Raw genomic sequence first — 26,628 nt, forward strand, 5'->3', positions numbered from 1 at the left:
ACATGGATTTTTAAACCAACGTATGAACTAGTTAATAATCACAACTTGCTTATTTTCATTGAGCTCTTAAATATACTTGACTCCAAAGTACAGAGATTAGAGAAGTATGAGCTATATATAGTCAGAAAGACTAAAAACATCAGCAACTAGAACAGACATTTGCTTACTGGCATAGGTACACTGAAGGATGTTCTCTCCTCACATTACCAACATGTCAGGATTTTTAACAGATGTTATTAGGATGCCACAGCAATGCAGAGATGTATGTAAGCTGAGAGCATAATCACTATGAGGACTGAAGGCTGATGCTTTGACTGTGTTGAAATTACTCGGGTGTCCCTCTAATTTGTCACATGACTTCATGTTTAACTCTGTTATATGGTTTTTAAATCTGGGTTCTTGATGATTTCTTTTTCTTTTTCTTTTCATGAAGTGGATGATGATTTGTAAACTGACTCTTCATGTTCCTAAACCACTGAGCATTTTAAAAATTAGTTTCCATGAAATAGAAGTGGTTTCAAAGGAAGTCTTGGCTCAACTAGCTTCTGTTTGGGGATTTTGACTGCCAGGATATCCATTCAAAGAAAGATGGTGATTTCTAAATTATTCTATTTTTACTTTGATATCCTCCCTGTAACTCTACAGTTTTCTCCACACTACTCCCCAGGATTTCCCTCGTGTTTGTCTTCAGGATATGTTACCATTAGCAACAGCAATTACTGGCCCTCCTTGTTCCATCAACTACCAAATCTTGGTGTAAAAGTGGAAAAACCTTGTAAACATAATTGTTTATGGAAATATTGTCACATACATTAATAATGGTGATCTTTTCTATTTTTTTTAACATGTTGACATATGAAAAGCAAGTGAGAATCAGCAAACTAATCTTGATTATTTCATGTAAACTGAGCCAAAACAATTAACTATAACAGTATGGAGACAACGTTGGATTTTCACTTGATCTGTTAACTCACTTCGTTTTCATGCAAACTTGAAGCACAAATGTTAATTGAATGCCTATTTGTACTAAGTATTGTGTTAAGTGTGAAAATGTTTAGAAACTCAGAAAAAAAATTCTGTTTTTGAGAAATTCACCAACTAGAGGGAGAGAGAAACACATAAGATTAGTTTTTATAAGGATATCTGCAGAATTCATGTGATGTAATGTTAAATCTCTATTTTTTTGGGTGAAAAAACAAACTTCATTTTTATGCCTTAGAGACTTACAGATTTCAGGATAAACTGTAACTATAGGATTTAGATATGTTTGGGACATGTCTGGAAGTTCAACAGTAGGGATTTATCTGGAATGCCTTGGCATGAAAGACCAAAGAGCTTTATGGGAAAGAACTCTGTAGCAGTGTGAGTTAAGATGCATAAAAAAAATGTATTCTCATAAAAAATGTTCATATATCACTGGAATGAGGGAGTTTTCTTTAGTCCTTCTCTTGTGGGTATGTCCTTGAGTCCTAATGAGAGGAGAAAAAATGTGAGTCTCTAACTTTCTGCTAAAGATATGTGGTATGTGCAAGTCATGGTGGGGGTGCACATGTTAGTCTAAGTGGGCAATACCGTCCAGCAATGGACCAGAAGAAAAGTGGGGGAAGATGAAATGCTTTCACATATATTGGCAACTCTGACAACAACAGAGGCATCATGCTGTCTTCTGCATAGGCACCAGCAATTTTGGCCTGGGCACTGGAGCACTGGCTACTTTGGTAGTGTCTCTGTGGCTTAATGGTGATTTCAGCATATTCAGCAGCCATTTTCTTTCCAGTGGTCTAGAGAAGTAGAGGAGAAAAATGGCAGATAACACAGAGAGGAATAATTTGTGAACAAATGTATGCTACCTTTTTGGAACACAGAGAGATAAGCTGGTAGAGTTTGAAGGCACCTGGAAGTACTCCCAACACTGGATAAAAATAGCATCATTTTGTATTGTTATTTTAACACCAACTAGACCCCACTTTTAATTTCTTCAGGCTATTTTTCTCTAGAGAAAAGTGATCTATAATTAAAACAATATTCCCACGACACTGTGATTGTGACCTGAGCCAAAGTCAAGAATCGTATGCATTCAATGATGGAGCTGCCCAAGCGCCTGTGAGGTTAATATAATGTTATGACAAATGTTAATTGAATCAGTTTTAAAAAGATGCATCTGAGACACTTACATACACTCTGTAAACTCATATTCCAATAGGCACCAGTTACCTACTTCCTACTTCTCAGCTTCACATCCGCCTTTTTTTTGCCCTGCTGGATCTTGGGGATCTTGCCAGGTGGAGAATGTAATCCCTCATCAACAAAGGGCACAGGAGTGAAATACAAGGTGATGGAGTTAGGAGGACTCTTCTCTGTTGGGTCCCCACCACATCTCCATTATTATTACTCAGTGAGGGAGCTTCAGTGGCATCCTCAGATCATACTTCCCTAGGATAAACCACTTGCAAGGAGCTCAGTCCTGCCACATCCTCTGTCTGCAATATGGTTCTTTCATAACTCCCTTCCAATAGTTGAAAATCGCTCCTATCCATTTTTCCCTGTGTAAATGACTGATGTGATATTTGTCTCCTGATTAGACCCTGGACCTTGACTGATATATACCATTTTCTATTTTACTACTGAAAGTAATGTAAATATACAAATAGCAAATTTAGCAAAGTTCTAAAAAGATCATTGCTACTTTTCTCTTTCATGGCATAATGACAATCTGTTGTTTTCCTTTTTATTTTGGTGTCCAGGAAACTCAGAGTCCACAATATACATGATTGGAAAATAATGGAATCCTCATACTAGAGTTAGCAATTTTTTTTTTATGAAGAGCCAGACAGTAAAGTTTTTCAGCTTTGTAGGTCATATGGTGTCTGTTGCAAATACTCAGCTCTGCTGTTGTCATGCTAAAGCAGCCAAATAATACAAAAATTAAGGGGAGTGATTGTGTTCTAGTAAAACTTCTTTATGAAAACAGGCATCAGGCTGGATTTGACCTTCAGACTTTGCCAACTCCTGCTTTAGAAAATAATCTCATCACACTGATCCATAGTAAAAATATCACATACTAAAAATATAACCTGTGAAATCTATTATTATTATTTTAAAGCCATAGTGTTATAGAAAAAAATGTAAAGAGTTGAATGGAGCTTCAAGTTAATCTAAAATGACTTTTCACTTAGAAAGGGTACAGACTTGGTAAACAGAACGTTTAGCTATAGAATCAGATGTTCATTATGAACACTGTCATTTTCTACCTGTGAACCCATGGGTAGTTTAATTTGTCTCTTTAAACTTTACTTTTCTCTAGCAGAGCATGGAGATATTAATACTTTACCTTAAAAGTATGTGATAATGGTTAGTATAACACAAACATTTAATGAATATTTAGTCTTGGAGTCTATTTTTTTAGGCAGAGGAAGCAAAAACAACAACAAAAAGGAAACTTAGATATGAAGCCTGCTTTTGAAGTACATAATAGTAATTTGGGGGATAAAACTGGTACATGAGGATAGTTGATATAAAGGCCCAACTAAGTCATGTAGTGTATTATGAAGTCTACTATTTTAGCACTTGTTAAATATTACATCCTTTAAATAATTGCTCAGTGTTAGAGGAGATGCTGACCACTGCATCAGAGGAGGGATCTGGGCAAAGAAGAGAGGACAGCTGGTGTTATATCAAGTCCAACTACCCTAAATAGACTATTTAAAAAAAAGAAGAGACTGAGATACCTTTATTTGTCAAGGTCAAGTGCTGTCCATTATCAGTTGTCATAGGGGCTTGAGAAAAAGTTGACTTCATTTACAGAGAATAAAGTTATGTTTTCTCATACTCCAATTTCTGATTATATATACATTATATATGTATATATATGTATACATATACATATACAAATATATATTATATACATATATTTGTATCTATATATGCAATATATAAACATATTTGTGTATATATACATATATAAGCATATATATGTATATACGTATATACATATATAATATACTTTATTATAGGTAATGATGTAAATATGTAATGTATGACACAGATATGGAGAAGAATATAGAGAAAACATCTGCAGAGTTCAATTGCCACAAAGAGAACACTTCTGTAATCATCACTCAGTTCAAGAAATGAAATAATGCCCCACTCATTCTCCTCCTACTCATATTTCTTCCCTGTGAATGAGCTTAATAATATCAATTTCTATTACTATCCTTTAGTTTTGCTTCTATTACCGTTTAGTTTTTGAATTTCATATAAATGGAAAATTACGGTATATATTATCCTTGACTCAGTCCTTTTGATCAATAAGGATTAATGATATTCAAATATGTCATTAGCTTTAGCTAATGTAGCTTTTCATTTTCATTGCCACATAATATTCAGTATATAAATATGCTGTCAGTTAAATATCCATTCTTCTGCTCTTGGTTTTTTCTAAGTCCTTGGCTATTATGAAACACTGCTATGAACATTTTTATATGTGTCTTTTGGTGCATATATGTATGCCTTTTAAAAATATATGTAATACTAAGAGAAATTCCTCTGTCATGAGATATGTTTCTTTTGCCAGTTGATGGGTTTTTTATTCCCAATAATGATTTTTTTTGTACCAAAGTTTACTTTGTGTGATACTGATAGAACTTAAAACATTTCTTTTGTTTGTATTCTATATCTTTTCCCCAAATTTTTAACTTCAACCTTGTTGCACTCTCATATTTTAGAAATGTTTTCTTGTAGGCTGTGTATTATTTTTTTGTCTTTTATCTTTCCTTTAGTTAGAGCTCTTAGTCTAGTTATAAGAACTATAGCTATTGGTATAGTTGTATTAAAATCTGTCCTCTTTCTATTTGCTTTCTATTTATCCCTCTTCCTTCTTTTGTTATTCCTACCTTCTGCTTCTTTTAGGTATATATAATGTATTTATTTGGTTCCACTTTTTCTTTTGTTGGTGAAATGTATTTTCTTTTTTTTATTGTTCTTTTTTTATGAATGCTTTAGGAATACAATATCTTTGACTTAGTCTAATATTAATTAGTGCTTTTACCTTAAGAAAATCTAAGTTATTTAAAACATTTAAAATTTTTACTACTGCATTTCAGCTATATGAAATTGTATATTTTAATTCTCTTTCTTTTGATATACATCTACATACACATATATCCTAAGACATTGTGATTTGATATAGTAATCATTATAGACATAGTCAATGTTTATTTAGATTTACCTTGATATTGACCATTTTTATTGCTCTTCATTCCTTTCTGCACCTCTAATCTTGCATTTGAGATTCTTTCTTTCTGCTTGAGAAATGCTCCTTGCAATTCCTCTTTTTTGGGAAAAATTCTCTTTATTTTTTATTTGTATGAAGGTAATTTTATTTCAAATGAATTCTTGAAGATGTTTCTCATTTTTTTTTCTGGGTCTAGCATTCTAGCTTTGTATGTAGTATGTTTTAACATTATAAAGATAATATTGCACAGTTTATTTTTTTATTATTTGTATTAAAGATTCAGCTCTCAGTCTAATTATTACTTCTTTAAAAATGTTTTGTGTGTTCTTAGTTTCTTTTACATACTATTATTGTTTCAAATTTTCAGGGCTATGAGTAAAATGTAGTTTGGTCATAATTGGCTTGGATCTCATAAACCTTCTTAAATTTCATATGTTTTATCAAGGGATAAATTATATCCATTATCTATTCACATATTGCTGCTGCTTCTTTCTCTTCTGAGGCTCCAATTATAAACATATTAGTGTATCTCACTGAATTTTTATGTGTCTTACCCATTTTTTTTTTGCTTTCTTCATTCATTTACTTCCATGATTCATTAAGATGTTTTATTCTGACCCATCTTCAATGTCACTGATTCTCTCTTCAACTACATCTCAGCTGTTAAATCCTATCATTAAATTAACAACTTCAGTTTTGGAATCTTTCAGTTGCAGAATTTCTACCCTCTAGATTTTTTGTCTTATTTATTTGAATATAGTGAACACAGTTACTTTGAAACTTGGTCTGGCAGCTCCAATATCTAGAGCCCCATTTAATAGGTTTCTATTATATTTTGTTTCTGCTGATTTTAATTCATATATTCTTGTCACCACGTGTTCCTGATTATTTTTGATTAGATATTTTGTAAATTTTTGATATGATTTGAAGTGGGACTGTAGTCTCTGAAAGTCCCAGTTTACATTAATACACATTTTCTCCAGTATGTATCTCTTTTAAATTTAAACCAAAAATATATAGAGGTTTATCAGAGATCTCCCACCTTAGCTGGTACTCAAGTCTAATTTTTAGCCAGCCACTCCTATAAGGTTGTCAAAAATATGACTCAAATTATCTTCCTCTTAGAAGCATTTAACAGTACTAGTAGATTCCTGCAGGGGCAGTGTCTAAAATGCCAGGCTCACCTTCCAGAGCTTCATTTTCTGTTTTTTTTTTTTTTTTTTTTCATAGCCACACTGAATAGGCAATTCTTCACTGACTTAGTAGCTCTTCAAAGACTCTCCTATAAATGTATGTATGTATGTATGTATGTATCTATCTCTTTATCTAGTTTCTATTACCTATTTATCCCAGCTTCACTAGCTATCCTTAGTAGAAGAGTTGGTCTAAAGTAACTAAGTTTACTTAATCAGAAATGGGCTCTTAATTGCCAAAATGTCTTTCTTTACTATTTTTCTTTGAAAGGTCAATTTAAAAATGTCCTATCATGCTACCACACTATTTTACTGAAAAATTATTTAAAAAAAAGATTCTTAATTTTTTAATTCTAAGAATTACTATGTAATTGTAATATAGCTAAACTGTTAACTCTGAAATAAAGTAAACTCAAATTAATTTTCATTGAAAATTGATATTTGATGTTTACTAAGATATGTTTCCCCTTTTGAGAAGATTTAAATGTCTTTGGATAATGAGGAACACCTATAATTTGAAGCCAACAGTGTATTTTTATTTTTATTTTATTTTACTCTTTTTAAATTTATTTTATTTATTCTGAGAGTAAGCGAGCAAGCATGAGCTGGAGAAGGGCAGAGAGAGAGTTAGAGAGAGAATCCCAAGCAGGCTTCACGCTGTCAGGGCCCAATGTGGAGCTCAATCTCACAAACCGTGAGATAACCTGAGCTAAAATCAAGAGTCAGATACTTAAGTGACTGAACCACCCAGGTGCCCCCAACAGTATGTTTTTAGACATAAATTTAGCAAAGGACTTGTTTAAACATAACCTATTATTTTATTTTATTTATTTATTTTTTTGAGAGAGAGAGGGTACAAGTGAGTGAGGGTGGAGAGAGAGACATAATCCCATGGGCGGGGGCGGGGGGAGAGACACAGAGAGAGAGAGAGAGAGAAGCTGGGCTCACCCAAAGCAGGGCTTGTTTAAATATTACTTTAAATAATTGTTTAAATATCACTAAATTCAAAATTACCAAGTATTACTAAATTACTAAACTATTACTATATTAAATATTACTAAAATATCTTCCTAAAACCTACCTGTGTTACAGTGTTAGACAGATAATAATCAAAGATGCCTTTGCCCTAACTCTGTGAAACGTCTAAATATGTTACCTTACACAGCAAAAGGAACCTTGTAAATATGATTAAGAGTATAGACCTTGATGAGATTGATCTGGATTATCTTGAGAGTGCAAATTAAGTACATGAGTCCTTGAAAGTAGAGCATCTTTCCCAGCTGTAGTTAGAGATACAATGTGAGAAGGCATGAACTTTGTTGCTGCCTTTGAAGGCAGAGCGGGCTATGAGCCATGGAATGAAGGTGGCCTCTAGAAATTAGAAAAGACAAGGAAGAGAATTTTCCCCTTTAGACTCTAGAAGGGAATGAAGTTTTGCCAAGCATCTTTACTTTTAGCTTAGCGAGACCATGTCTGACTTCTGACCTATAGAACCAAAATATGATAATTTGTGTTGTTTCAAGCCACTAAGTTTGTGGTAGTTTATTATGCTAGCAATAGAAACTAACACAACCTCCAAATGAGTTCAACATTTCGATTTCCTTTCATGCAATTCTTTCTTCCTACTGCTCCAGTGTGGTCTTTTAAAAAATAATAAGATAGATACTAATACTCTGCAATCATATAAAGTATAATGGATACTGTTAGATTAACTTTATTTTATGGGAAATTGAGGCTAGAAAAGTTGAGTTGTCTAAGGTCACAGAGCTAGCAATTTTCAGTGCTGAGATTCAAAAGCATGCAGTCTGGCTCCAAAAAGCCATTCTCCTAACTAGTCCATACCACCTTTCTTCATTTTAAATTCTTGGTCAAAATCCTTTAGTGACTTCACACCTCACAGAGAACTGAATTCTACCTGCTTAACCTTTGGTAAATTGTCTGTTATCTACCTATCTTCTGTTTCTCCCCTTGATGCCTTTGTTTCAACAATGGCCTAACCTAACTAATCCTACCTCGGGGCTTTTGCATTCATTATTCCAGATGTCTGGAAAACTCTTTCTTCAGATCTTTGCAAGCTGAATCCTTGTTTTTTAGGTTTCTGGTTCAAATGGACCTTGCTCAATGAGGCTTCTGTGGCACTTGGTCATACTTATTATCCAGTTTTATTTTCTTCTGGAATTTTTCTGTATTAACATTGCCCTTTAAATTTATTTTTTTGGCTTATTTATTTTCTCTCTGCTCACTAGAAAGAAACCTCCACCAAATGTGCGATTGTGTATCTCTTGCTTACTTCTGCATTCTACTAAACTAGAATAATGCAGGCAGCGGGCACATAAATATTTTTTTTGAATGAATAAGTGTTCCCATACACACTCATAAGCATTTCAATGCACTTTCTACAGTACTCGAGGAGAGATGGTGCTCTGGAAATTACACAGATTTTTCACCTGCATTCATATCAATCAATAATTGCAGAAATTTCAAATTATCAGAAAGCTTTTTAAACATATTTAACAGGATTTTGAATATCTACTATTCCTATTTAAGGTGAGTATATTGGAAGGCAGATATATTTTCTTGCTTAAGGAAGGCAATGAATAAATGACTAAATTATCCTACAAAAAAAACAGGGATAAAGTTACCTGAAGGGAAGGGAGATAGAGGGAGATGATGATTTAACAACTGCTGCTAGGCCTCAGGGGAGAAACCTCTCAAAGTTCCACTGAGGTGTGTACAATTTCATTCTTTTCCTTTGCTTCCTTCTCTCCCCAACCCAAATATCCAACAGAAACCTCTTATTTCAAAGTATTTTAAGAGTTATGTTTTGGTTTTGGTGTGTCTGGTTTTAGGTTTTTTTTTTTTCCTTTTTTAAAAATACTTTTTTTTTTTTAATGTTTATTGATCTGAGAGAGAGAGAGAGAGAGACAGAGCATGAGCATGAGCGGGGGGGGGGGGGGGGGCAGAGAGAGAGGGTTACACAGAACCCCAAGCAGGCTCCAGGCTCTGAGCTGTCAGCACAGAGCCGGACATGGGGCTGGAACTCAGGAACCGCCAGATCACGACCTGAGTCAAAGTCGGATGCTTAACCTACTGAGCAACCCAGGCGCCCCTTTTTTTCCTTTTTAACTGTTATTGTTCTAACATTTGAGACTGATTGCATAAAAGTCAAATGCTGTCTAAGAGTAAGGCTGTTCATATAAGCTCCATTAAACATTTATTTCTGCACAATTTATCATGTATTAATAACATGTATTAATGTATCATGTATTAATAACAACGACAAAAAAAAACCACCCAAGATTCTTTAGAGAGTCTATTTCAGTAGCTAAAGAATGTTAAGAGAACATAAATGTAAATCTTCTTAACACAGTTTATTCTCATGTGCTTGGGTTAACCGAATGTCCCAGTTATTGTATCAATCATACACATAATATACAGAAAACTCACTTCTTTTTCAAGGAAAAAATCTAAAGACTTAGAAATTCAAAAGCCATATTACTGAACCTGTGGGAGATGGAGAAGACACCTCAGGAACTAACTATAAAGGTCTAATTATAGCTGTCATTTAGAGGTCTGAAGTAGTGGATGTAAGCATTGGTATAGGGCATCTGCAGTAATTAAACAAACCTATATTATGTAAAAAGAAACTTACAAATAAAAATTTATCTTACGTATACAGTTTAATGTTATATACACATAAAGAGACTTTGCCATTATTTTAACTTTTAATTACCATTATCTGACCTACTATCTGTCTGCCTGGGCCAATCATTTTTCGTGTGTGTGTGTGTGTGTATTTATTTATTTTGAGAGAGAGAGAGAGAGAGAGAGAACGAGCATACACATATGATTGAGGGTTGGGCAGAGAGGGAGAGAGAGAATCCCAAGCAGGTTTTGTACTGTTAGCACAGAGCCCCATGCAGGGCTTGATTTCATGAACTGTGAGATGATGAGCTGAGCTGAATCAAGAGTCAGACACTTAACCGACTGAGCCACCCAGATGCTCCCATTTTTCCTTATTTTTCTTTATTGTATTTAATTTTTTTTAATAGTTATTTATTTTTGATAGAGAGAGACGGATCACAAGCAGGGGAGGAGCAGAGAGAGAAGGAGACACAGAATCCGAAGCAGGCTCCAGGCTCTGAGCTGTCAGCACAGAGCCCGACGCGGGGCTCGAACTCACAAACCACGAGACAATGACTGGAGCCGAAGTTGGATGCCTAACTGACTGAGCCACCCAGGCACCCCATTTTTCTTTATTTTGGTGAAATAAGAACTGAGTCACAGCCAGGTTAATAGTCCATGTTCTACATGACTTACAGGGTTGTGAAAATTAAATAAGATCATAGATATGAAAGTGCTTGACTTTAAAGGACTGTGTGATTGTGAGTTTTTTGTGACATACCAGTTAATACATAGGCAATGACATATAACAGAATACTAGGTAAAAGAGTTCATTGTATACACTGAATGTAAAATAATAGTTAGCATTTATTGAATGCCTATTATGTGTCCAGTACTGTACTAAATGCTTTATAGATGAGTTCATTTGATTTTATCAAAACCTTAACTAGTAGGTAATATCCAAACAGATGAAGTCTGCCTGAGGATGCATTGCTATTATAAATCATCACTATAAATTGGTTTAGTTTTCATGAAGAAAAAGAAGAAAAATTAAAAAGAAAATTCCATCTAATTCTATCAAATTTGAATGGCAATTGTTATTAAATTATACTTCTCAAAGTTTCAGAAATTTTGAAGTATTCCTCTGGATCAACCTGAACAATCATTTTGATGAGCAACATATATTCAATCAACAAATATTTTTTAACTCTTACTAAGTGCCAGATACTGGGCCATGTTGGTTTTAGGATAAGCACAAGTTCTGTTCTCATGAGACTATTTAGCAGGTGATGAGTACACGTTAAAATAATGATAGAAAATTGTAAAGCATTTTTATATTTGGAAAGTTTTATGACTGGGGAGATGAAAGGTGTTAAGGGAGAAGTAGAAGGATCAAACTTCTTGAGAAATGCCTCTCTAGAAAATAAGAGTAAGCTAGATCAGCCATAAAGGCAGGGGTGGGTGATGTGCATTCTCAGCAGCAGAAGCAACATATGGAAAATCGGATAGGTACATTTGAGAAGCTTGGTATAGTCAGGCATTGCCAGAGGGGTGATGAGTGACTTCTAGATGTTAAAGAAGAGACATGCAGAGGAAAGATCACAATTGCCTTATTGGGCTAATAAGAAATTGATGTTTCATTATAAAGACAATAAGTCTATTGAAAGTTTTTAAGCAGAGGAGAGAGAAGGGCCCATAAGTTTTTTATAAAAATTGCACAGCTAGCTGAAAAAATAAATGAGAAGAGAAATATAGTGGATAGAGTGAAACCCTTATAAAGCTGTTATACAGGAGAGACATGTTAGTGGTGGATGACAGTAGTGGCACTGGGAAACAAAGTCATGAATTGACCTGAGAGCTATTTAAGAAATAGAATGATAGGATCAGGTGATGTATTGGTGCAGCCGAGACTGTGCCGTTTGAATTCACTTTTTAGGGAGTGCCACTGCTAAAAACACCCCTGCTCCAGACAATTAAGCTCTCTTGTCCAAGGCTGCACCCCTTCCTAGGGTGGCCCTCATCCAATGACTAATAAGTCTGGGGATATAAATGTTCATTCAAACATAACCATAGTATATCAGTTGAGGCTTCCATTGAGACTACATTGCAACTTTTCCCTCTATCCAATCCTGTTTCCATCTCTTCCCTTCCACAGCTGTTGATCCCAAGAGAACTTCCTACTAGACTTGTGAAACACGGATTTCTGCCTCAGAGTTTGCTTCCCAGGGAACCCAATCTGTGGTGATTGGCTAAGGAGTTGGGGTATGTAATGAAGAATAATAATTTCATAGACTACTAGATTTCTGTATTGAAAACTGGGTAATAGATAGGTTATTTAATGAAATAGGGAATCCCAGAAAAAAAAGCATATTTTAAGCAGTAAGAAGTTGTATTTGCCAAGTGAAGCTATTCAGGTATCTCTTGTCTCTTCAGATCTGCATCCCAGGAGAAAAACCATGGAGGTTGAGAATAAGAGGGATAGGTAAGGGAATTAAAGAATTGACTAGAGTGTTTAAAATCATGACCAAGAAGGTAGAAAAATAAACTGATGAGAATATGAAAACACATTATAATCTCTAAACTCTTTTGTGAAGAACCATAATTTGGCACATGTTTTAACATGGATTCTTGTAAAAATGAAAGGAGCTAAGAAACAATATCATGGCATGCTTTTTAAATTTTTTTAATGTTTATTTATTTTTGAGAGAGACAGAGACAGAATGCGAGTAGGTTAGGGGCAGAGAGGGAGACACAGAAGGAGAAGCAGGCTCCAGGCTCTGAGATGTCAGCACAGAGCCTGACACGGGGCTTGAACTCACAAGCTGTGAGATCATGACCTGAGCCGAAGTTGGATGCTTAACCAACTGAGCCACCCAGGCTCCCCTCATGGCATGCTTTTTAACATGAGACCTAAAGATCAATTTGTTGGTGAGAATATTTTCTTTCTTACATTCTCTGACTGTCTTGAGAGCAGTTAAAAATATTTCTTCAGGGGTTGCCTGGGTGGCTCAGTCAGTTGGACATTGGACTTTGTCTTAGGTCATGATCTGGCGGCTTGTGAGTTCGAGCCCCGTGTTGGGCTGTGTGCTAACAGCTCAGAGACTGGAGCCTGCTTTGGATTCTGTGTCTCCTTCTCTCTGTATCCCTTCTGTGCTTGCTCTCTCTCTCTCTCTCTCTCTCAAAAATAAATAAAGATTTAAAAAAGTTTAAAAAAATTTCTTCAGAGCTCAAATTTAACCAGCTACGAAGGACCATGAAAGTATTTCAGTTCATTTGACAGGAATCTTCTAACAAAAAGAATGCATCTTAAAATAAATGTCTATGGATGAAAAAAAACATTATAGTACAGTGGAAGTTTGGTCCTGTCTTTTAAGGTCAAGAGCACTTTTGGCTTTTGTGTGATCCTCAATTCAAAACATCTGTCTTTATTAATGATGTGGTAAAGAGGATCATGTAAGATTTGGCACCAAAGGATTGGCTATCCTAAAATCCAACAAAGAAGACACTCTTTAGGTGCTTCTTTGGATCTGCTTTGCAGAGAAATAAATCCATCTTTGCTGCACTGAAAATTGCCCAGTCAAAAAATTGTGGCTGAAGAGAAAACTATCTGTCACTCATGACTTGTTTTTTATTGACCAGAAACTAGATCATAGACCCAATTTTCTAACCCAGGGAAAACAAAGTAAGACCCGTGGCTGAGAACTTTGAGTGAACAAGATGTAGATTTTCCAGTTTATTTGAACAGATATTAGATACACAGAAGACAGAGATTGTAATTATTGGTTGAATAGAAGCTCAGAATCAACCACATGGCATTTATTAATACAAAAAATATGTATCTACTTACCATGGAAAAGAATTGACATGGACTGTATTCTTACAGTTTTGGGAAATAGAGTCTTTGTGCTGGATTATCTTCTGTTTGCCCCTCCAGAGCCTCTGCTTACCTTCTCTACCTGCACTTTGCCTGAGGGGAATGATCTTGGAAGCTACACTAGCTGGCTCCTTGTCTTCTAGCGTTTAATTGTTTTTCACCAATAGAAGGCACTTCCAGGAGATTCTGTGAGAGGGAAGTCAAGTCAGGGTTTCATTTCCCTGGTCAGTATTCCTCAGGGGTTGTTATTTGCCTTAGCTTCTGGCAGGTGACCATCCTCTCTCTACTCAAAATGGCTCCCTTACTTGACTCCTGCAGGAGTCAGGGTGGCAGCAGTGCTCCCCTGTTACTACACCAAGGGTACTGAGCTAGCTTTTATAGTTTCCCTATATCAGTCCCATAGCTTTGCCAAGAATCCATTTTTGAAACTCCCTTCCAGTTAGTCACTTTGAGGTTGCCACTTTTTTTCTATTGAGCCTCTAAACTGAACCCAAGTAAAGGTTAATACATGATTAATTGTTCTTCGAACATTCTCAAAATCTTGGCATCAGAATAGGATTTAATCAACCTTAGATGATATTTTTGAAGTCTACTGAAAACCTGTAGCTAGGCTTCTAAACATGTACATTCATTATAATTGTATTTTTTAGTGCCTACTATGTGTAAGGAACTGGACACAGAGATAAATCAAACACAAACCAGATCTCAAGATGCTGGTCATGGGTAAGAAACACAGAGCCTATTAGAAACGTGGATGACAGGCTTTGGAAATTTAGCACTTGTTCCATATTTCTGATTCCTAATTTTATATTTGATTTTATTTTCAGTGTTTCTTTTTTTTTTTAATGTTTATTTTTGAGACAGAGAGAGACAGAGCATGAATGGGGGAGGGTCAGAGAGAGAGGGAGACACAGAATCTGAAGCAGGCTCCAGGCTCTGAGCTGTCAGCACGGAGCCCGATGCGGGGCTCAAACTCACAGACTGTGAGATCATGACCTGAGCCGAAGTCAGACGCTTAACCGACTGAGCCTCCCAGGCGCCCCTTCAGTGTTTCTTTTGAATTCCTTTACTTTTGATCTACATTTGGTTTGTTTTATGCACTTTTGTTTCCATAGTCTGGTAATTTAAGGAGCTATGTTATGATTGCAATCATTTCTTTACCTAATAGTGTTTCCCTATTTATAAGCTTTGCACATTATCTATTGTCTCCCTGCTTGAAAGAACGAGAAATTTGTGTACATATGTCTTCTTACCTCCTCTGCTGGCTTCCCTCATTTCAATTTTTTATTGTGTGGTATTTTTACAGTATAAAGATTTATAACTTTACATTCTCCTCAATAACCATAATTTCAAAGTGGTTTAATGTTATTTATATTTAAAATGATTTAGTGTTCATAGAATTCTCTTTTATAGCATAACTTCTGCCATTTAGAGTTATTTTGGGTCATTGTTTATTTTGGTGGGTTTTGATATTAATAACTTTTACATGTTCTTTTTATAGTCTAAAGATATTTATTAGTATTAGATGCTGCAAATATTTCCGTGCTGTCTTTAACCTTTCTGTTAACTTTGTCTATCATAAACACACGTCTACATAAAAACAAATTTTGAATTTTAATGTAATTAACATTATCAACTGCTAATCTTATAATTTATACTATATTTTATTTTATTTCCATTTAGAGAGAGAGAGAGCATGCACACAAGCAGGGAAAAGGGGCAGAGGGAGAAAGAGAGAATCTTAAACAGGCTCCATGCTTAGCAATGGAGCCCAGCTCAGGGCTGGACCCCACAATCTTGGGATCATGACCTGAGCTGAAATCAAGAGTCACTCAATCTACTGAGCTCCCCAGGCACCCCTGATTTATATTTTAAAACTGAAAAAAAAATCCTTTTAATTGGCTTATAATTTTATCTTTTATATTTAATTTTTAAAAACTCTCTTGGAGTTCTTGGAGCCTTTTTTTTTTTTACCAGAGAGTGAAACAGTCTCCATGACCCCACCTTCTCAGGGCACGTTTTCCTTTCTGCTTTGTGTTGATAACTAATCTTTACTGAGCACTTACCCAATGCCAACCAGTGTCTAAGTGCTTGACTCAACTAATCTTTACAACAACCCTATAAGGAGGTACTTTATTTTGTTTAAAATATATTTTTTTTAAAATTCCAGTTTTATTGAGGTATAATGGACATGTAAAATTGTAAGATGTGTAAAATGTACACTGTGGTGATCTGACATGCATATACACTGTGAAAGGATTCCTCCCACCTCTCACCACACACATCCACCACCTTGCATTGTTTCCTTAGGGGCGCTGTGCTAAGTGAAATAAACCAGACAAAGAAAAATAAGTGCTGCACAGTATCACTTATCTGTGGACTCTAAAATTAAAAAAAAAAAAGTCAAGCTCACAGAAACAGAGAGTAGAAAAGTCACTGTCAGAGGCTTGGGGAAGGGGGAATTAGGGAGTTCGGTAAAAGGGTGTAAAGTTTCATCTATAAGATGAATAAGGTCTGAGGATCTAATGTACAACATGGTGACTATGGCTGATAACATTATATTATATAATTGAAATTTGCTAAGACAGTAGAACTTAAATGTTCTCATTAAATGAATGAATAAATAAATAAATGCACTGTTTTTATTTCCTATCTTATAAAAGAAGAAACTGAGGCATAGAGCAGGGAATAATTAGGCCGAGAACATGTATCTAAGTACCAGAACCAAATTTTGGGTGCAGGCAGTGCAGTTCCAGTGTCCATGCTTGTAATCCCTCCATTCCACTCATCTTTATTCCTTATGTGCATGAGTATCACGACACTAAGTTCTCTGTTTCTTTTTCTATTTTTTTTCTTTTGGTGTAATTTGTTCCTGAATTAGTGCCACAATAATTTTTATTAATGTTGTCTTGCAATATATCTGGTAGGATGAGTCTTTGTTCTTCACTTTCCAAATTGAATAATCACATGTGGACTTTATTCTTCAAGGTAAATTTTAAAGTACTTTTCCTTAGTTCCTCAAAACAACAACAAAAAAACTCTTTTGGATTTTGATATAAATTTGTGTTGAATTTATGGATTAATTTGGGGAAGCACTGATATCTTTGTAATGTTAAAAACTCCACCCATGAACATGAAATTAATCTCTGTATTTGCCTCAGGTTTTGTCTTTTATGTCCTTTAATGTAACTGAAAGTTTTTCTTCATAAATTTCTTATGCGAGGTAAATTCTTTGTTAAGTGAATTCCTACCTTTTTTCTCCCAATTGTAAATGGTATCTAATATATACCCCAGTTGGATATTACCAATATAAACAAATGTTCATATTTTGCAAGTTCTTCCTGTATTTAGAATCCCAGGTGAACTCTCTAATTCGAATTTTTTTCGTTATACTTTTCGATGTAGTTAATTCTATCATCTGTGCATAATGACAGCTTTGTCTCTGATCCTTACATCATCTATTGATTTTTTTTCAATCATAGGCCCGGGACTTTTCATTTTATTTCTGATCTTAAATATGTCTAAAGATTTTTCATGAATTGTGAGATTTCCCATAAGTTTTTGATCAAATTAAGAAAGTTTCAGTCTATTCCTAACTTTAACTTTTATAACTAAATATAAATACTTGTTAATGTTTATCAAATGTTTTGTCTGTATCTATCGATCATTTGATTTTTTTCCTTTACGTCACTACTGTAATAGATCATCTGAATTTCTGAGTTAAATCTACTGAACAAAATATATTATTTTCAAGACACTTTTGTGTTTGATTAGCAGACATTTTATTTAGGATTTTTGCAACTATATTCATATTTGAAATATGCGTATGATTTTTGTGCTATCCTTATTACAGTTTGGGGCTTAGGTTCATATGGTCTCATGAGCTTTCCCTCTATTTTATTTTTTTCATAGCAATATGCTAAAGCAAGTTTGTGAAAATTAATCATACAACTGTTTTCATTTGGGGAGTTTCTTGGAGGATAGGGAGGAATAGTTCTTTGATTCCCATTTTAGTTTTTATATTTTTTAAAGCTTATTTATTTTTGAGAGGGGGGGAAAGGAGCAGTGAGAGACGGAGAGAGAAAGCATTCAAAGCAGGCTTCACACTGACAATGTGGAGCCCAATGTGGGGCTCAAACTCACAGACCATGAGATCGTGACCTGAGTCAAAATCAAGAGTCAGATGCTTAACCAACTGAGCCACCTAGGAGTCACACCATTTCAGGTTTTTGAAATGATCGTTGGATATGTCAAGTTTTATATTTTTGTGTCAATGTTTCCATTTTGTAGCTTTCTGTTTTGTCCATGGAGGTTTTTAAATTTTGCAAATTTCCACTGAAACCTATTTATTACATTATTGATGATATTCCTTTACTATCATATAAAATAATAAAATTATGAGGAATATTTTGCTTTAATGTTTTCATTAACTGTCATTTTTATGCTCAAATTTACATTTATATTTGAGATTTACGTTTATTTACAAAATCTTCTATGTTTCGTACAACTTTGTTATATCTGCATTCACTATCCTTTTTCATTCTTTATTTTATCATTTGGTATTTGTAAAGTTTCTCACCCCTTTCTCTAATCTACAGTGTGGATATGGTGGATGGAACCAGAGTTGCTCATTTACTGCATTGCCCACTTGAGTAGCATCTTTCTTAACATACATATTTTTCATTCCATGTATGTATTTTTCTCTTCTTCAGGAATATCAGTTGCGTCTAGATTGGATCTCTTTCATTTGCTTTCCATTGCTGTTGTCTTTCAGTATTTTTGTCACTGTATCTTCCATTTGGTGTCACATGTTTACATCTATCCTCTGCCTCATTGCTTCAGTTCCAATGGGATCTCTCATTTGCCTTGCAAATCTTAATGGATTTTCAGTGCTTTTTGTTGGGATTTTTAATGGTCTTCCTGATCTCTTCCGGTTTACCTTTCATGGTCTACTATCTTTCTTTTCCATTTCTTGTATTATTCTTTGAAATTTATTTGCAAATAATTTATATTCTCTTTTATTATAACTTAGAAATTTATTTTAGAAAATTTCATTTCCCAGGGGTGTTCTCTATTTCATGTTGTTCACTTGTTTTATTATTGCTTTATCTTTTGTTGAAAATATAAGTGTAATATAAGTTGTATACTTCCTGCTTAACTTTGATGTCTCAGTGTTAGTAGTAACTTCCAGACTTATTTGCTCAGTGGTGTAGCAAAGGGGTGGAGGTGGGCACAATATACAGTGATAGTTAGTACACAATCTCAAAATATGTTTTCATATAATTTGTGGTGTACTTTACTCTGGGTATGCGTAATCGGAGTCTTCTCTAGGTATACAGGTTATGCTAGTCAATGTCATTATGAAGTGAAGCTTCATAGATCAGAGTTCTCTTATTTATTTTTTTAAAAATTTTAAGGTTTATTTTTGAGAGAAAGAGACAGAGTGCTAAAGAGAGAGGTGCATAGAGAGAGATAAGGAGACACAGAATCTGATGCAGGCTCCAGCCTCCAAGTTCTTAGCACAGAGCCTGATGTGGGGCTCGGGCCCACAGACCATGAAATCGTGACCTGTGCTTAAGTCCGCCACTTAACTGACTGAGTCACTCCAGTGCCCCTAGAGTTCTCTTGTTTATTTTAATTTTAATTTTTTTTAAATTTTAAATGTTTATTTATTATTGAGAGAGAGACACACACACACAGACTGCAAGTGGGGGAGGGGCAGAGAGCCAGGGAGACAGAATCTTAGGCTCCAGGCTCTGAGAATTCAGCAAAGAGCCCCACACGGGGCTTGAACTCACAAACCGCGAGATCATGACCCGAGCCACAGTCAGAAGCCCAACCAACTAAGCCACCCAGGTGCCCCTCTCTGGTTTATTTAATGGTTATTTGCATCTTCTCAGTCATGTTAGCTCTGAGTGATATAGCGGAGTTAAGCTGAAGGTGGCACATTTATGTTGTGTCTTGTATGGCTTCACCTTCCCTAACTCTCTACTGAGTGGAAATAGTGAGTAGTAACCCCTAGGAAATTTCTTTTCTTCTTCTGAGACCCACTGATAACTGTTTTTTGTTTTGTTTTGTTTTGTTTTAATTATTCTAACGAAAGAATCTTATGTTACTTAAGAGCTTCTCACAAACTTTTAGTGAAATCTGTACATTGCTTAATTCCAAAAATGAGTATCTCTTCTGTTTTTCTCTTCTGGTTCAGTTCAGATACTGAAAATATCTGGCAAGTATTCTTTCTAATATGTGGTTTGGCATAATCATCACTTCTTAGTTTTATTAAAGAGGAGACATATGCATTTCTTTTTGTTATAGTTGTGAGTTCTTTTTTTGTATATTTCTTATAACATATTCCTAGTATGAAAAAAAAGTGCTAATATATTTGCATACATGATTGAAGGTAAAATAATTATAATAATACTTCTATCTGAACTGAATGGATTCAGAATTTATATTAATTAAATCAGGTCTATGTTCAAATTTACATTTTGAATTATCCCCCCATCCCTTCTTCTGTTCAAAATAGGTGTGTGGAGGTTGATTAATAGTTTTAGGAAGATTTGGTAGCATATATCACTTGAACTTATTCTTATAATTTCATTAACTGTGTTTACGTTTACCAGCTGACAATTATTTAGCATTTATAATATGCTATATACTACATTAATGGTGTATCACATATCAGCTCATTTAATTTTAACAACTACCTTACAAGGTGTATTCTGCAATTAATTCCATTTTATAGGTGAGGAGATTGAAGCATAGAAAGATGAAGCTACTTCCTTAATGTGACACAATTAGTAAGTGGAGCATCTGGGTGGTAATACTTGCTAATCAGAAAGGATTCTTGCATGTTATTGGCATTTATCGTTATAATTTATAAAGCTTGAATTAGTAAAATTGTATTCTCATTTTTGATATTTCGGAGTTAGGATTTTTTTTTTTCAACTAACAATAATCAAATATGTAGAACAATAAACTAGAATGGGTCTCAGAAACCATCAGATCCAATTCCTTGATTTTCCAAATCAAGGGCTAGAGAAGGCTAGAGAGCCCTGTCTTGGTTGCTAAGCCATCCATCCTTGTTACTACATCTGTGGCTCTTTGAAATAATCAGAAGTTCAGCTATTTTGTGACCCTTGAGATACATAAGTATTGAGAAATAGAATCTACCTGTTCATCCATCCAACCATCCATCCATCCACCCACCCACCCATCCATCTTTACTCTTCCTTTAAACACTGTAACAAAAACATAGGCTAGAAGTTATATCTAAAAATCAGAAGATAATTTTGACCCGATGAATCAAGCACTGATAGGTGCTTTCTTAAACTAATTTGCTATCTCTGAACAATTTTATACTCCCAAATTGCTTCAGTGTGATTTAAAGTGAATAAGTGTGTCGGCCTAGACCAACAAATAGAATTTTTAAACTAATACAGGATTATAAGATGTATTTTCCCATATATAGCTAAATGACTGCTTACTAAGTGCCAGGCATCGTCAGGCACTAGACCCTCAGCAGTGAACACAGCTGCTCTTAAATCTCTGTCCCCATGGAATTTGCAGATAAAAGATAAATAAACTATGATTTAATATAAGCAGGCAGGGAAAACCAAGAAGGGGATGGAGTGAGGAGGTTGGGGGTGGTTTTTAGATAAGTTAGTTAGGAAAGACCTCTCTAAGGAGGTATATATGGAGACTGGAATAAAATGATGAATTGAAGCACTTAACAATGAGAGAAGAGCTTTTCAGGGAGAGCATGAGCTGGGCATATTTGAGGAGAAGCAGTGATTCAAGTAGGTGGAGGGTGAAGTCAGAAGGAGGGAAATGGGGGAAGATGCTGTCATACGCATGAGCAAGGGCTAGCTTATAGAGGGCCTTGCAGAGCCTACCAAGGAGGAGGACACAGTCTAAATGGGGCTAAAGTCCTAGAGGATTTTAAGCCTGGAAATAGTTTGATTTGATTTGTGTTTTGTGAAAGGTCGGTCTGTTGCTGTTTGGAGAAGAGACTATGAGAACCAGAAAGGAAATCAAAATGTCAGACAGAACAGATTATAAAGTCATAAGTTATAAATTGATGATCAAGTCAAGTTGAACACAATTACTGTTTTAACTAGACACTGCTTATTGCTTTCTAATTCTCTTTAAATCCCATTGGAATATAGTTTGGCATATTCTGCAACTTTCAACTCGATGCAAGAAAAGAGAACTCAACATTTTATGTAAATGGCATTTACCCTGAGCTCCATGTCCTGTGCCACCACACCTAAATAGATTGGATCCTCTGACCTAAAAAAAGAATAGTCTGATACAGTCTAGCCTAAGGCAATAAAATCATACTATTTAAGTTTAAATCCCAGGTTTGCTACTTACCAGCTATGCCTCTGGCCAGCTCTGAAACATTTTCCAAGTTATTTAAGTTCTCTCAATTTCCTTCTGGATATACTTACTAGTACTCACTTACTAAGGTTGCTCTGATGATTAAATAACCTATGGAAGGATTTTAACAAAGAATTTGATGCAGAAGAAAATGTGCAATTAAGGGTACTGGTTGTTGTGTTGTTATCCACTCTGACCCTGGTGAAGATTTTTTTACAATGTTAGTCTTTTCCTGGCTCTACCTGTTTCCATGACTTTTCTATTTTTTTGTAGAAATTTAGGTCAAGAGTTAATTGTATGGGATAAACTGAAAGAGTAACTTAGAGAAGACAACAATGAAACTACTACTGATAATTCCAACAAAAATTTTCTCCAAGATTAAACTTGAGTATATGTGTTTATTAATTCATTTATTAAAAACAAAACCAAAATATTTATGTCAGTAACAGTAATGTTCCAAGTTCTACATGAGTTACATGGGCAGGAGGAAAGATTCAAAGAACAAAAGAAATTTGTCTTCTGATCTTCATAAATTAATATGTAAATAATATATAATTTTTTTATAATTTGAGAGAGATAGAGAGCATGTGAGCAGGGTAGAGGGGCAGAAGAAAGAGAGACAGAGACAGAGAGAGAAAGAGAGAAAATATTAAGAAGTTTCCACACCCAGCATGGATGTGGACCCTGGGATCATGACCTGAGCAAAGATCAAGAGTTAGAAGGTCAACCAACTGAGCTACCCAGGTGCCCCCAAATATTTTAAAATTTAGGTATGATTCTCTCTGTAAAGAGGTAATTTGATATGTCAGATAAAGCTATGTAATTCTGAATATGGATGGCTTCCAATTAGAAAAATTCAAAATTAATAAAATAAAGGAATTTGAAAAACTTTGGATATATTTTTATTTTACTCCTTAATATCCTCTATTGTGGAAAATGGAGCTACAGAATTTACACCTCATTCTAATTTAGCATAGTGACGTGTAAGAAACTCATTGCCTTTTTTGTTTGTGCTGTGGAAAAAATGTAAGGTATCCTCTTTAATTGACCTTCATTTTTAAATTGAAGTGCAGTTGACATACAATATTATGTTAGTTTTAGGTGCACAACATAGTGATTTGATAACTATATACATTACGAAATATCACAATAAAGGTAGTTATGTCCCTATTAACTGTCTTTAAGAGATTACTTTGCGGAGCCCCTTTCTCTGTGGAGTCACTGCTCTGAAGGAATATTTTCTTAAAAAGGCATTTTTTTCTGAAAATTCTCACAGAACCTTGTGTTTCAAGTTTTAAAAAGACTTTTCAGGCTCATTATCTTTTAAAATGTAACCACACAGATGGCGTGAACATAAGTCCAAAAAGTAAAGGCGAAAAAAAGGAAAAGATTAAATCTGTAATAATTGTTTACCATTTCAAATTGGTAATTTATTTTAGTGAATTACAAAAGAGAGCAAATAAAATACCGGATTCTACCCTAACTAGGTAAAAAGTATCATCCTTTGTGGTTTTTATGACAATGTCTTGCTCCCCACTCAAAGTCCTTGCTATAGAAGAAATTGAGTTGACTTTGAGTGAGTTTGAATCCAAATCAAGGTGGATGATTTGTGGTCAAATAATCGAGTGAATCTATAATTCAATTTATTTAATTATAAAATATCAAAAAAAGTCCCCTTTCCCTCATACATCATTCAGCACATTTTAAACCATAAAGCAAAATAGTATAATCTAATAAACTAGGAAACTCAATGAGGAAGCCATTTTCTTCCAAGTTTTTCTATCATTTCTAGTTCCAACTACATAGACAGGGCATGTAAAAGGCACGTATTTATATTTGAATAAGTATCCCTAGAATGCTACTTGATTCCTTCCATTATAAGTTATTTTTCTTTTATACTTGAAATCCATCATTGTAAACCTCTCATTTTATTACAATGTTGATGATGAGTTGGTTGTTTTTTCTTAACCAGTGAGAATATTTATGATTAAATATATGTTGGAAATTGTTTACATTTTTCTTTCAAACTTTATTTATTTACCTTACTCTTATTTGAGTGAAAAAAAAAGAATTTGTCTCAATTTATGATTTGATATACCAGAACTAGAGGTTGAAACTCTACATTCTTGGACATCCATACATTTATGTATAGACACTTACATATAGTTAGATTTGGTACTATCTAGGGTGCAGTTGAAAACACACTGGGGGTAGATATTTGCTCTATTCTTAGCTCTGAAGTAAATTTCTGTATAACTGTATTTGCCACTTCCTCTTAAGGCCTCAGTTTTCTCATATGAAAAACAAAGAGTGGGTCAGATGGTATCTGAATCCATTCCTGCTCTTCATTCTTTAGACCTATGAGCTTAGAGTATAAATATACTGTGGAATTGCAAGAAAAAAAAATAAAATAAAATTTGATTTTTTTTGCCCTGAAAATTCAGTGGGCATAATTTTATATTGAATGTACAAGATTCAAAGTTAGCAGGCAATTGCCTGTTTTAGCTATCAAACTTACATGATGAGATTTTCCTGGAATAAAATCTACCTAAATACATTTCCAAAGCACTCTGTGGGATTCTAATCTGATGTCCATAAATTATTATACAGACCTAAGTGTTTAAGAGTCCAAGTTATTTTTACAAGTTGAGCTGGCATTCAAGAATATGCCATGCTCACAAGCCAGTCAACTCAATGGACAACTGCATGCACATGATTGTTATTAACCCCTTTTATTCATCATTCAGGCCACCAAAACACTTGTGCCCTAAATGTGATGCTTGACATTGTAGGCCAATTTGGAGATCTTTTACTAGTAGACATAATGACTGCCCTGGTGAAGACATAAAAGTTAAATGAGCTTCCTCATAAAATCACTTTCCAGGGTTGACGTGTTCTTCCGGCACCTAGAGACCTACCATATAAACTGACAAGCAAGACTAACTAGGCATGAGGGATTGTTCCAAAAAGATTGCCAGCCTGAAACATTCTAGCTAATTGAAGGACAAGAACAGGATAACTTCTCTGCTATTTCTAAAATTACAGCTTTATTGTTTGAAAGCTTATGCAGAAACTGTAATTTGTGGATGGTATAATCATTTCAAAGTCACCTGACTTTGGGGGAACAGGAAAGAGTGAATGCTCTACCAGGTGCTTGTCTGGCTTCTCAAATATGGGACAAATCTATAAGGTAAAACAAACCTAGACAATACGGTGAAACAAACTGGTCCCCTTTCCAACGGGATTTCCAGTTCTTGTTGCTGTAAGTGATTAACAAAAGCAGCATCTTCTGAAGAAAGAAGTTTTGTTGAGAATTTGGGCTTTGTAGAGGTTCTGGACAATTATAAAATCTTCAAAATTATCACTTTGATTGATGATGTACATAAGGATAAAGTGATGTGCTTAAGATTAAACACTAAGTTTGATAATCAGAATTGTAACTGTAATTTTATCTTGCCTTGATGAGGCATTCCTGGGCCCTCATACTGGAGTCATTGCCGAAGACCCGAAAGACCTGGGCAATTGAATGTGGTCTTGTTAACTTTTCCAGCCCATTGTCCTGGTGCTTGCAGGTCACTGGCTAATCTCTGAACTGCTCTTTAGATGGGACTCAGGTGTCCAAATTTGGGATCTAGTACTATTCACACATGTCTTCTTCCAAATCTCTTCCAGGTCCACTCTTCTCACTTACGTCCTACTGGACAAAAGAGAGCTTTCAGCCTATTGTCTGTCATCAGGAGAGGCTCTTAATACCTCATAAAAACAATTTGCCTTCCTGCTGAAGTAAGGGAGCCCCAGTCCTCAGAAACACAACATGCCTTTTCTCTGTGTAGAAGAGGAAAATAATTTTTTTCCTAAGATTTGCAAATAGAAAACTTGGATGAGATACAATTATGAGAAGAAATTAGCAAATGATAGCAAAGAGGGAAGGCTTTCCAAGCACAGGGCATGGTATATGTGAAGACTCTAAGACAAGTGTTCAGAGAATGTGAGAACAAAAAGGAATCTACAATGGCTGGGATGGGGAAAGTGAGGGCAAGTTGGAAGGAAGGAAGATTGGAGGAATAGGATACAGGGCCAGCATCATTAGGGGCCCTGTAGAAGAAGGTAAGGATTTATATTTTAGCTTAAATAAAATGGAAAAGTATCGAGGGCTTTATGGATACAGAGTAGTGATATGAGATCACTTATAATTTTAAAAGGTAATTCTAATGTTGTAGAAAATTGATAAAGAGGATGAAAAAGCAGAAGAGGGAACAACCCTTAGGAGGTCATTGTATAAGTCCTAGTGAAAGGGATTACAGTATGTGCAAAAGGCAGAA

The 26,628-nt window shown here is 34.9% G+C and overlaps 1 protein-coding gene across 7 annotated transcripts in view; it reads right to left on the reverse strand.

Annotated features, from left to right (window-relative positions):
• Positions 1-26,628, reverse strand: part of OSTN (osteocrin) — a 231,538-nt gene that overhangs the window by 61,380 nt on the left and 143,530 nt on the right. For 5 of the 7 annotated variants that reach the window (XM_042956055.1, XM_042956057.1, XM_042956058.1 and 2 more), the window contains one exon: positions 13,998-14,110. The exons of the other annotated variants lie outside the window; for them this stretch is intronic. The gene's annotated coding sequence lies outside the window, so the exon portion shown is untranslated. The remainder of the gene's footprint in view (positions 1-13,997; positions 14,111-26,628) is intronic. 7 annotated transcript variants of the gene reach the window in all.

Source organism: Panthera leo, chromosome C2, assembly GCF_018350215.1.
Source record: "Panthera leo isolate Ple1 chromosome C2, P.leo_Ple1_pat1.1, whole genome shotgun sequence".
NCBI lineage: Eukaryota > Metazoa > Chordata > Mammalia > Carnivora > Felidae > Panthera > Panthera leo.